Here is an 11559-nt window from a genome sequence, read left to right as displayed (position 1 = left end):
CCCCCCCAACCCTCACCGACGCCACATTTGCGAGGTCTCCCGAGTTGAGCATATTGTACCTTTTCCTGAAGTTCACTTTTGAACTTTATTTTATGTGTGACATATTTTAATCCATCATTTCAGTAGTTTTATTTAGGGGGTGCTATAGCACTGTCACAAATTTGTGTAGCCCCAGTTAAGCCACTGCAGCTTTTTACTTGATATTGTGAAATATAGGTATAAATTATTTTTCTCAGCTCCCCTAATTTATTGGTCATGCACCCCCCCACCCTCCTTTAGCCCCGCTTCAGAAAAAAAATCGTGAAGCCGCGGGTGGGAAAAAAAAAATCATCATCATACAAAAATAGTCCAATACAGTATTACAAAAAACAAAGTTGTATTTGTTTTAGAAAAACGACAATCCTCCACCACATACGTGAGGTCTCTTGAGTTCAGCGCAAGGCTTTCTTTCTTCTGTCATGCATCAGGAGGAAAAGCCCCAGAAAGTTTAAGGTGCACGGGCGACTAATCTTTATCTGTCTCCAGTGACATCCGTTGAGGGGATAAGCGGCACAATGAGGCCCGTAGAAGGCTCACCAGGGGCGATAAAGACCGTGTGCTTTGCCGTCCATCTGCTGTACCCTACGGTGTTTCCGATAAGGACGCTTTGGCAGTCATTTGGATTTTTTTTTTTCCCCTATCTTTTCCCCGCACTGATTATGAGATGGCACTTTGTGGGACGATAGCAAGGTCAGGAGGCAAGCAGTCATGGGCCGCTTTTAAAAGCGGCTGTATTAAGCTTTAAATGGTAACTTAAGTTTTCGTGACAAAAAAATATAACGGGCGGTTATTAATGTGTCGTCAAACTGGCAGTAAAAAAAAGCTGCTGACAATCTCATTGCTTTTTGCTGAGATAACCAAAATAGCACTCGAGCACGGACCGTCGCCAGGGTTGGCGCGTTCCGCAATCCGCAGCGTGTGCCCTGGCAATAATGAGGCAGTGGATGGCAACGAACGTCCTTTATTGTGAAACCGCACACAATGGACCTTCTTAACAGCCATGTCGCTTCGAGTGCAAACAGAAAATCTTGTCATTAAATGCAGTGTATGATACAAGTCAATTTTATGCCACTATGCTAACTAGTAGTGTCAGCCTCTTTCAAAAAAAAAAAAAAAAAAAAAAAGAACTCTTGCCCAAGGCTCATCCTTATTATGACCGAGGAAATGTAGCGGCATCGTAGCACAGCATGAGGCGTCATAAGTCTAAGTTGAGGGTTTGGGGTGGGCCTTGGGGGTCAAAAGAGCTCTGTTAAATTATGCAGGAAGCAGTGCACCTGTCTGACCCCACTGGCTCACCTGTGGCCCCCGGCGACCCTGCAGGAGTCACGCCGAATATGGCAGCTAATTACTAATCCGGGATGTGTGCCACGCTCACTCCGGAAGCTCGGTTAATGATTTGATGGGAAGGGTGAAAAATAGGAGGTGAGATAAGGCTTTTCACTCACTGGCTCGATTAGCATAAGAGTGCCATGCTAATTTCTACTACCCCCCCCCCCCCGACCCCCAAAAAACAAAACAAAACAAGAAATGGACACAAAAAATAGGTCAATTTAGATTAACATAGTGGATGAATAACATTATTCTTATTGTGCTCATGAATGGTACATTCTTTACTATCATGTCATATTTTATCTATTTTTTTCTCAAGTGTAAAAAGAAGTTGTTAATAGTAAAAAGGATCCAACGTGCAGTCCATAAAGCCATTTTCTCGTCCTGCTCAGTCACTTACTGGTCACTAGTGCGCTAACATTCACACCTGGGCAATTTAGAGTCTATAATTAACCTGAGCTGACTTTTAGTGAGAGAAGCAAGGTTGACCCTTGACTGGTCTCCAGCCAATCGCAGCGTTCATACACAAAGTTTACAAATAACCCTTCACCTTTACAATACAGTCACACCGAAAGACAGTGTTGAGTTTTTAGTGAACCCAAAGTAACTTTTGGTGAAAGAAATAGGGTACACCCTGGACTGGTCACCAGTCAATTGTAATTGACCCCACCCCCCCAAAAAAGCTTTATAATTACCTTTATTAAACTAGGGCCCCAACCAATCAATCGGCTAATGGATAGCTAGCCTTTTAAAATGGCCAAGTGTTAAGCGACCATAAAAGAAGTTATTGTATTCATTGTATACAGTGTTTTAAAATGAATCAGCCAATTTTATTCTGCCAAATATCGGCATCACACAAAGAAAAATTTAGATCGGTCAGGCCCTAGTTGAAACCATATACACACCCTACTTTGATCCCAGAACACTTTAATCGCATTTCAAATTTAGATTCTCATATAAGGCAGACACAAAACAGCTCATGTAGTTGTAAGTCAATGACTAACAATGAGTGATGGCGTCGCAATCGATGAATAACAAGCTTCTTATTGTGTAATGAATTCCTTATTATGTCTGGAAACGCTGCAGGATGCTGTCTTCATAATGGGAGGCAGCAGACAAGTAGTTTGACACACACTGACTGAAATAGACGGCAGTGCAGCTGCCGGATTCGCCCCCCACCCCTCCCGCCCCCTTATACCCTTCATACATTTTTAATAGAATCTATTACTTCTGGATTAGCCGATAAGAGCCGGCCTGCTTAAATTCTATAATAGTTTGCATAATTGCTATCAGCGCGCCTGAGAAGAGCCGCCGATTTCTCCCTTTTCTTTTTCTGCAGAAGATATTTTTTAAGTCACATTAAGGTTTGCCATGAGGATAATCAAACAACCTGCTCTCAACCCCAAGGCTCATCATATCCCATCCAACGTATGTAAAACAAACGCCTCGGCCAACAGGAGGACAGATGTACCGGAGCATTCGGTGGCATGTAAATCATGCTGAGCCCGAGCTGGAAAAACATTATTATTTTTCTCCGAGCTGCCGCTAAAAGCCAAAGTGAAGACACAATAAGATGATGTGTCTTACATGAAGCGCCACAATGGACTTTTTTTCTTTTTTTTTTTTTTGGGCAACTGGTCTACATTGCGGCTCCACTGACAAACTATGCAAATGAATCGCGAGAATCATTGCAGCGTACAGTACCAGTGTTCAACTGTAAAGTGAAATGCGACATTAAATCCATGATCCATTTGCCACCCAAAAATGGCCTTGTTGCATTTTGTGCGCTTTCAGAAATGGTGTATGATGCCACCAAAACTCTGTGTCTATACAGGAAAGTAGCACACTAGTGATAGTGAAACTGATGCATCTCGAGAGAGAGACAAGCTCTATATGTCGGGGATGGGCTAAGTTTAGCCTGGGTTGGTAGTTGAATACCAAGCGTCTTCACTACAAAGTTCTAAATGTGAGCAAGTATAATTTTAGAATTTTAAAAGGGGTACTATTAGAGCCAAGATGTCAACTAGTGCATACTTTTGTTTAGCTAGTAGCAAGTATAGCAGTACCTTAAGATAGAAGTGACCCGAGTTTTTTTAAAATTTTTTTTTTTAATGCACTAATGTAATGTTTCCATAAAGGCAGCCCATGCCTCAGTTCCTATTTCTGACTGCCAGTATATAAAAGTTGTCGTAACTTTTCTTTCAGCCAGACACAGACAAGATTTGTCTGGCATTAAAAAAGAAAAAAATTGTCAAATCAAGTCAAGAGTTTGCATTCTTGGACCACAACATTTAATTTTTGTGGGGATGGGCTTGTGATAAATGGACGCCGTGTGCACATGTAATTATCCCCCCCCCCCCTTCACCCCCAAAAATTGAGCCATTAACTGTTTTTTTTTTTTTGTCCTGGGCAATCACACCAAGCCCAAGGTAAAAGCAGTGCACAGCAAGGGGTCTTATCTTATCCTCATCCCGGTGCGCTCGCTGCCGAAGGACGACGGCTACGCGGTCCAATCTTTGCAAAAAGCCTTGACTTCAAAACACTAACAGATGGTGAAAAACTTCGACAGATAAGATCTCAACATTTGATCAAGCCGTTGAGACATATTCCTTTTTTGGGTATTTATTCTCATTCAAAGCTCATTTGTTTGATCTGCGATGTACCAATTGCACTGGCAAAGGAAGGGAGCGGCATTCTAAAACGGGACACGTGATGGTTCCGCGCTTGACGTGCTGCAAAAGTGCGGCCCTGCCTCCCTGTGTCACGTCTCGCATTAAAGGAGCCAATTATTTTCTTAGAAACTCGGAAATCTACCTGCTTTGCATCTGGTTTATTTTTCTGTTTCGTTAAGGTTAGGGTCTCTTACTCATCATGCCGTGCGAATGCGCGTACGGGTGTGTTGTACTGGACGATTGTAGGAGGTTGGCTGCTTGACTAGTAGATCTTGGGCCAAAAAAGTTTGGGCACTTCCGGTGTACATGTATTTGTGCCACCATTTGTGTTTCAATATACATCTCCTTAAAACCACGATAAGCGATGCTAACTGTTAGCGTGCCAATGGTGTTTTAGAAAAGCAGTAATGCAAATCTTAGAATGGGGTGAAACAAGAATCAAAACTTGTCATTGTCATTTGTTATGGGGGGGGGCACGTATTTTTGTGAAAGAAAAAAAAACAACCTGATTTAATTTTAAGGCCATAACTCCCAGTCATGGCAACAATAATAATAAATGTGTCTTAGTCTGTCCTCAGGCCGCTTCCAGTTTACTGCTTCTCTGTGAAAGGTCAACGATTCCCTCAAATCATTAAAATCCGAGCAGCCCATGCATGTAATGCTCCCTGTGGGCGATAACCTTATGATAACCTCATAGAACGTTCCAGAGAGGCTGGGGGGGAATTGGGTCACTGACCCGCCCTGCGAACCAAGCGGGGGGGTGGGGGTTCCTTCAGTGAGTGGCGAATAGTGATGCCTTCACTTGTAATTTGACAGCCTGCATTATTAATTTGAAGTAATGGCGGGGGCACCGGCACGCAAGCCAAAACAAAGATAAGCCCAACGCGAAATAAGCCTGGCAGTACTGCACCCCCCCCCCTCCTCTCCCGGTGACCCGCGGGGGCCTCTCCTGCTCCTTAACCTCCCACCCTTAACCCCTCTTTCCCTGCCCCTGGAAAGAAAAGACTAATTAGACACATTTCAAAAGATGGCAGCCGCCCTCTAATTACACATGGCAGCTAAAAGGTGATCACACAGGGGCGTACAGCGCTAAACCAGCCTTGCCAGGCTGTGAAGGGCGATCAAGAGGGAAGGCGCCACCCCCTTCACGTCCGCTGCACTCCCCCGTAAGACATAGACACTCCATATTTCACCAATTCAATGGACAATGCACATTTCAAGCTTGCGCTGCGTCCCCAAAAAGAGAATTATTACATCATCTTCTCTAACTCAATAATGAAATCCATCTCACCCTATCTGACTACCTCTTTCCACTTGACACACATTTGCTCGGGAAGGAGATTGTCAAAGGTCTGGAATTTGCCAAAAATGGTTGCTTCCAACCAAAATGGACAACTTTCTGGTCAATTTCGGGCATGGATTCTTGGTGTTGCGAAGTTACGGACAAAACACGATTATGCGCATTACCGTCGCCAACAGATCGTTGTCGTTCTACTGAAAGGAAGCCAATGTGAACTGAAGGTGGCCAAATGTTGAGTGGGCCGCTGCCATTTAGCATTGGATGTATGAAGCGCATTGGTATCTCAAATGTTGCTCATATCTCAAGACAAAAAAAAAAGGTTATGTGACAGCTCATGTCTCAATCCTCTTAAGTCAAAGCACTGTATCTCAAGGCATCACTTTTACATTTGGGCTGAATGATTTTGAAACAGAATCTGATTGCGTTTTTTCCCCCTCGAATATTGTGATTAAATGTGATATTTTTTTTCAAGGTTCTATTCCTGTGCATTTTCCCTAAAATGCCTACATTTGGTGACTTTTATGGCTTTTTGAGGCCTCCCAAGAAAGGCGATTCCAAGAGCGCCTTTGCACAGCCTAAGTAGACAAGTGTCCAGCCAAGAGAAACTCTTGAGTGCTTCTGTAAAAATGTAATCCCACTAAACTGCAGTTTTCCTGTTCTCTGTGAAACACCCTACCTCTGCTGGCAATAAACATGATAGGATTTCACACCTGGCCAGTAATCATCTTAAAAAAGAAAAAAAAAAGAGAGACACGTTTTTTTCTTGAGCGCCTCCAGGCCAACCTTTCCACCCTGTGCAGCAGGCGAGGTGCGAGCACGCCACCTCCGGCTTGCACACAATGGACGCGGAAAGGCGCTTTGAGAGAAGGGGGGTGGGGAGGATGGGGTGGGGCGGGCGCCCCCGTGCTGAATAGGGCCATGATAAAAACACTTCAAAGTGCTTCCCGGATCCGCGGAGATGCTGCTGACACATGAGGCGCCTTTCAATGGGGGCACAAAAGCAGCGTCCATTGCACACACATGCACAGTATAAACTGGAAGTGCTGACAGGCAAGACCAGGGAAGGGTAAACTTTCAAGCTACAGGGCCACGTTTTGATTACTAAACAGATGGTCCTTGTCATCATAGACAAAGTTAAGAGAAAAACAAAAAAGGAAAACATTTGAAATATGTAACATTGTACATTTTAACAATAAATTAATGATTCCTTCTCTTTGTTTTAATTACAATGAACCACTTACTTGATAATTAAATACAAATAAATGTATATGTATATAATTTGTAAAATTTCTTTCAATTCCATCTGTCAATTATTCATTAAATATTACATGTACTTGGAAGTACAAATGATTGGAAATCAATGAAGCAATTATTCAAACATGTAAAATTGTACATTTTAAAACTACTTTTTACATACATACATAAAAGAAGCATTCAATAAAATACACAAATGTAAAATAGTGAAGTAAATTAGTATATTTTCTTTAAAATAAATCAACCAATTAATTATAATCAATGTATATTGCTGGCATCAGGCCAATGTTACAATTGAATCAATTTCATTTTTATTTGCAAATCTATGGTTTAGTTTATAAATGCTATTCCTACTATACTATGATAGAATGAGATTTTTTTTAAATCACTTAAAAATATAAAAGATGAACCTTTTCTTTTTCATAAATCAAACTACTTATGGAAATATAATAACAATGAATAAACTAATAATAATACATATGTTGTATACATATTTTCTCTCAAATATTTTACTGTTAATAATAAAAGGTTTGAAAACATTTTCATCAACCAATTTTAGTGTAAATGAATCCACCAAATCTGGATCATAAACGCTTAGCGGGCCAGATTTAAAGAACAGAGCAGACCGTCTGTGGCTCCCAGGACCATACTTTGCCCACCGCCTGAGACCCATTTAGAGGCAGGATGCAAAACCTCGCTTATGACTTTACAATGCAGTATGTGCATCTTCTAATTTACGGTCATTAATTAATAAATAAGCATTGAACACGACTGTTTTTTGATCTGTAATACACGTCGTATTGTAGCGTGAGTGCACGTGTAATATGTCGTCCATAAAAGGTTTTCTTACAGAGTTTTCTCCTCATGCGGCTTGTTTATCTTCTCCGCGGCTGGCTGGTTGGAAGTGCCAGTGTTTTCCTTCCCGCAGATTCCGCGATGCCATTGAACTCCTTTACGTAGCCACCGCGACGATTTTAATCCTTTCTTTTGCCGACCCCTCGGCCCCAGTTTGTTCGTCCCAGACAGCCCCGTCGCCCCGCGGAGGAAGAGCCGGTGTTGTAGTGCTGGCTTCCCCGCTTTGAGAGACGTCGCTGAGGGGAACTGATGAGTCCAGTCCGGCGCTCTGGCCAAACCGGCTCCGTCCCCCGGAGCCAATCAATCAACGCTGCCTCCGCGGATATTCCCACGGTTCGGCCAATCAGAGGACGGAAAGGGAGGGTCCGTGCGATGACGTCATTCCCGTCAAGCGAAGCACGTTGCTGTTTCGCCGAAACGCTTAAAGGACTCGGACGCGGAAATCAGGGGCGGGGGAAATATGCAAAAGTTTGTGATTTCAGGCGCCGAACGTCACTTGTATTGGTTAATCGCAGATTTTAAATTTCCACAGTTTGTAATTTAGCTGAGAATATTTGTTTGTTTATTTATCTACATATGCTCTGCCTTTCACTGGCAAGCTGTCCAGGGAGACTTCAGTTCTCTTGTAATTGTAAGAAAGACAAGCATGAAAAGAAATGACTTTATGGATTAAAATATTACTGGCAAGTCGTGTTAAAGTGTTTGAAAAAACTGACTAAAAAGCATAACGCTCTTTGTTGCACTTAAAAAAAACTCAGGGAAGAAGACGTGTTATTGACTACCTTGAATTTTTGTCATGGCCCGAGGTTGCTTAGCAACCAGAGGACCTTCCTTCCAGGCCAGTCACCATGCCCGGCCTTGAAATTGCCCCATACATAACATTCTTGTTTGCCTTCTTGTTGAGGGATAAATGAGAAAATCAATACCCCTCTTGTACTTGCCTTATTTAGGACACAGCCAGCAGTGCCGGCAGACAGCGCTTGCTGTTGTCATACATGTGTATTTTCTTCGATATATTTGTTACCTCACAAAAGTGAACACAGTTGAAGTCATTATTAACGACATTAAGAGGTAGACGCAATGTACACATCATCACAGCCATTCAACGTAAGTGTATTTAAAACAACGTTCACTTAGCTTCATGGTACCAAGCAATGGAAAAAGATTATTTACATCCTAACGTTTAGCATCACTAGTCAGGAGACTCAACAGAAACTGTGGACCAACCCATGTACTGTAGACCGACAATAGTGGTTATCAGCAAACATATTTTGGAGGCTGAGTTTAAAAAAAAACAACAACAAAAAAAACACCTGAGTGCATCAGGTGTTATAAATGCTGTGAATGATTTCAGCATGTGAGAATGTCTTCAAGACAGGAGAGCAGGATGGACGAGTTTTAATTTAACAAAGGCAGAAGGCGTTGGCGACCACAAGTTTATGGTTATGAATAGATAAAGATCAAAGGAGGATGAGTGACTGACCTCCAGGCATTCTGAGAGTGTAACTTCAAAGCCAAATGAGGATACCTTTCATCCATTTTAAAAGTGCTGAGTCAAAAATAACCCAAATCGGGTGAAATAGCGAACCCAGCACAGGGTCCAAAGGTTGGGTTCTTCATTCAACCCAACTTAGAGCAGAAATAACCTAAATTGCCCAAAATTTATAGCGGCCCAGCATTTTCTTTTTTTTTTTATGTGAAATAAGAGTGGGGTTCACCCTGGAAGCCAGTGCATGCAGGGCCACAGACAAAAAAAAAAAAAAAGTATTCACACTCTCATCCACACCTATGAGCAATTTTGAGCCTTCAATAAACCTAACACGCATTCTTTGGAATGTGGTCAAAAACGCCGCACAGGAAGTCCTGATTTAACCCCTGAACCTTAAACTGTGAGACGGATGTACTCACCAATAATGTGCCGCGCTGTTTTTCCAAGACAGACCCTCTGACCCACTGCCATGTGAGACGCATGATTAAATTGTTTCTTGACAGCTCCCCCAAGTGTCACCGGAATATGAATAGACCTGCAGATGGCAAAGCGGGTTACCATGCCAACTCGTGTCCCCTATATTGAACGTGCAACATTTGAAATTGTTCTCCCACTTAATTACTTGTTGTTGTTGTAGTACAGCTTTTCCGCTTGGGCTCACATGACTTTACGACTTACCAATTGCTGCCTCACTGTCAGCAGTCTCAACATGGCAATAAATTGCCTCCAAAACATGGGATCATTTGATGCTCATATCGCAAAAAATAAGAGGAAGTGTTGTTTCGTTACATTAAATACACTTTAGGACCTCATTTTAAGGGTTGACTCCATTTGAGGTTTGCCTTTTCATTAACTTTGTCACCATAGAAGGTTAATAAGGGGGCATGAGGAGGTTGAGTACCAATTTGGACAATGTTCTGCATTAGACCGGCCTGGGAAGTTAAAAGTGCTTTGGACTTTTAAAATAAATAACGAAGACTTTCAAGTATAAAGATTCAAACAAGCAGCAAAGAAACAGATTTAAGTATCAACCTGATGCATTTTAACAAGTACCAGTGGAATGATAGGAAAAATCATAGATGACTGATTCAGCTATTGTTTATGTTATCATGCCCACATGTCTCTTTCTCCCCCTTTTTTTTTTTTTTTGAGTTCTCATCAAAGCACCGTAGTGAACCTGGTCGTGACAGCAATGCAAAGCTCCATCTGCACCTGGCAGACATGAGTAAATGAGCCCATTAAAGAACAGTACGGAGAAATCAACTGTTTTTGTTCTCATGGCAGATGTCATCAGCAATGTTATGATGAAGAATAGTGATTGCAGCGGTAATTTAGTACAAGCCTATATGAAAAAAAAAACAAAAACGTTCGAGGATTTATGCATAACACAGAGGCATAAAAATTGGATTTTAACAATTGCTAAATTGCACTACAGGGCCCGGGAGAACAGTAATCTTCAATGTGATGTTCTGTAGCGCTCCCTACTGGAAAATAAACGCTTTCCCCACACATTTCTAGTACGTACTGTAAGTGGATTGACATCCTCCTGAGTTATGCAGAATCCTCATAAATGTGTCATATTCGACCGTTTAATAATTTAACAGGATTAAATACAATTTCTTAAAGTATAACAAATAATCCGCTATATAAGAATAGTAAATAATGTGCTTTGTAATTTGTACTGTTTGTATCGAAGCAATTCTGTTCCAGTCCAAAATGTTTATTTTAATTTTTTCGTTTGTCATTTTTGGTGATAGCTAAGAATTTTGCCTACCTGGGTGGGGTTTAAAAATAATATTCTCCACTTCTCAAATGATCGTTTTAATCACTGAAATGGCTACAATTAAGAATTTAAATTAAAAAGTCCGTCTACCCTATTTACGTATCGATTTTCCGGAGACGTCACCATGTCTGGCGTTCCTAGGGCAACGGCTAAAGGCTTCTGCCCGAGAGGATCATGGGAAAATTGTGTTTCCCATGAAACGGAGGGAGTTTCGAATTCTTTCTTATCGTTCGCTTTGCTTAAATGTGATCATCACTCGATAAGTGAACTACTAAAGTAACGCGACGTTTAAGCGAAAACATAAGTACGACGAATACGTTCGAAATACTTGGGCTTCCTTTCTCTCCGTACAATTAGCTAGGTGGCTAATGCTATGAGCCGCTACGTGCAGTCGTGAGGGGCAACAAAATGCGCAAAAAAGAAATTAGTCGAGCTCGTTTTTGGTAAAACTCGTTGTTAAACGTGCCAACAAGTGTTACTCAATTTCCACAGCATGGCCGAAGCTACCAGAATGGCTCAGCGAGGATGGCAGTGGTGATGATAATGAAGAAGAGGGCGTTTCATCCAGACCTGGGTATGTACAAGGTAGTTAGCTAAACGTAGTACAGAATGTAGGGACATTCGTATTTGTTAGATTTGGCAATTTTGTCATTGACGTAACCCACATACTAAACTACAAATACGTGTGATAAATTTACCAAGAGGCATTGTTAAAACAACTAATCTTACCAAACACAAATGTCCTTACTTTTTGTGATGTTTCCATTCACAATCCCCTCACAAAAGTTGTTTGTTTATTTGTAACATATTTCAAAATTCATGTCCCCTGAAATGGTGC

General features: G+C 41.7%; 2 protein-coding genes across 8 annotated transcripts in view; one reads left to right on the top strand and one right to left on the bottom strand.

Annotated features, from left to right (window-relative positions):
• Positions 1 to 7605, bottom strand: part of LOC109526051 (protein FAM222A-like) — a 21005-nt gene extending 13400 nt beyond the window's left edge. For all 3 annotated transcript variants that reach the window (XM_019887065.1, XM_019887068.1, XM_019887066.1), the window contains exon 1: positions 7445 to 7605. The gene's annotated coding sequence lies outside the window, so the exon portion shown is untranslated. The remainder of the gene's footprint in view (positions 1 to 7444) is intronic.
• The window catches only part of cplane1 (ciliogenesis and planar polarity effector 1), a 47121-nt gene that overhangs the window by 16378 nt on the left and 19184 nt on the right, over positions 1 to 11559 (top strand). For 2 of the 5 annotated variants that reach the window (XM_019887034.1, XM_019887035.1), the window contains exon 3: positions 7617 to 11295. The gene's annotated coding sequence lies outside the window, so the exon portion shown is untranslated. Of the gene's footprint in view, positions 1 to 7602; positions 11296 to 11559 lie in introns of those variants that run through there. The other 3 variants (XM_019887037.1, XM_019887036.1, XM_019887038.1) reach the window with 3 other exon arrangements.

The sequence above is a fragment of the Hippocampus comes genome, unplaced genomic scaffold (assembly GCF_001891065.2).
Source record: "Hippocampus comes isolate QL1 unplaced genomic scaffold, H_comes_QL1_v1.1 scaffold54, whole genome shotgun sequence".
Taxonomy (NCBI): domain Eukaryota; kingdom Metazoa; phylum Chordata; class Actinopteri; order Syngnathiformes; family Syngnathidae; genus Hippocampus; species Hippocampus comes.
The sequence above is the reverse complement of the archived record's forward strand: the minus strand, read 5'-3'. Positions and strand labels throughout refer to the sequence as shown.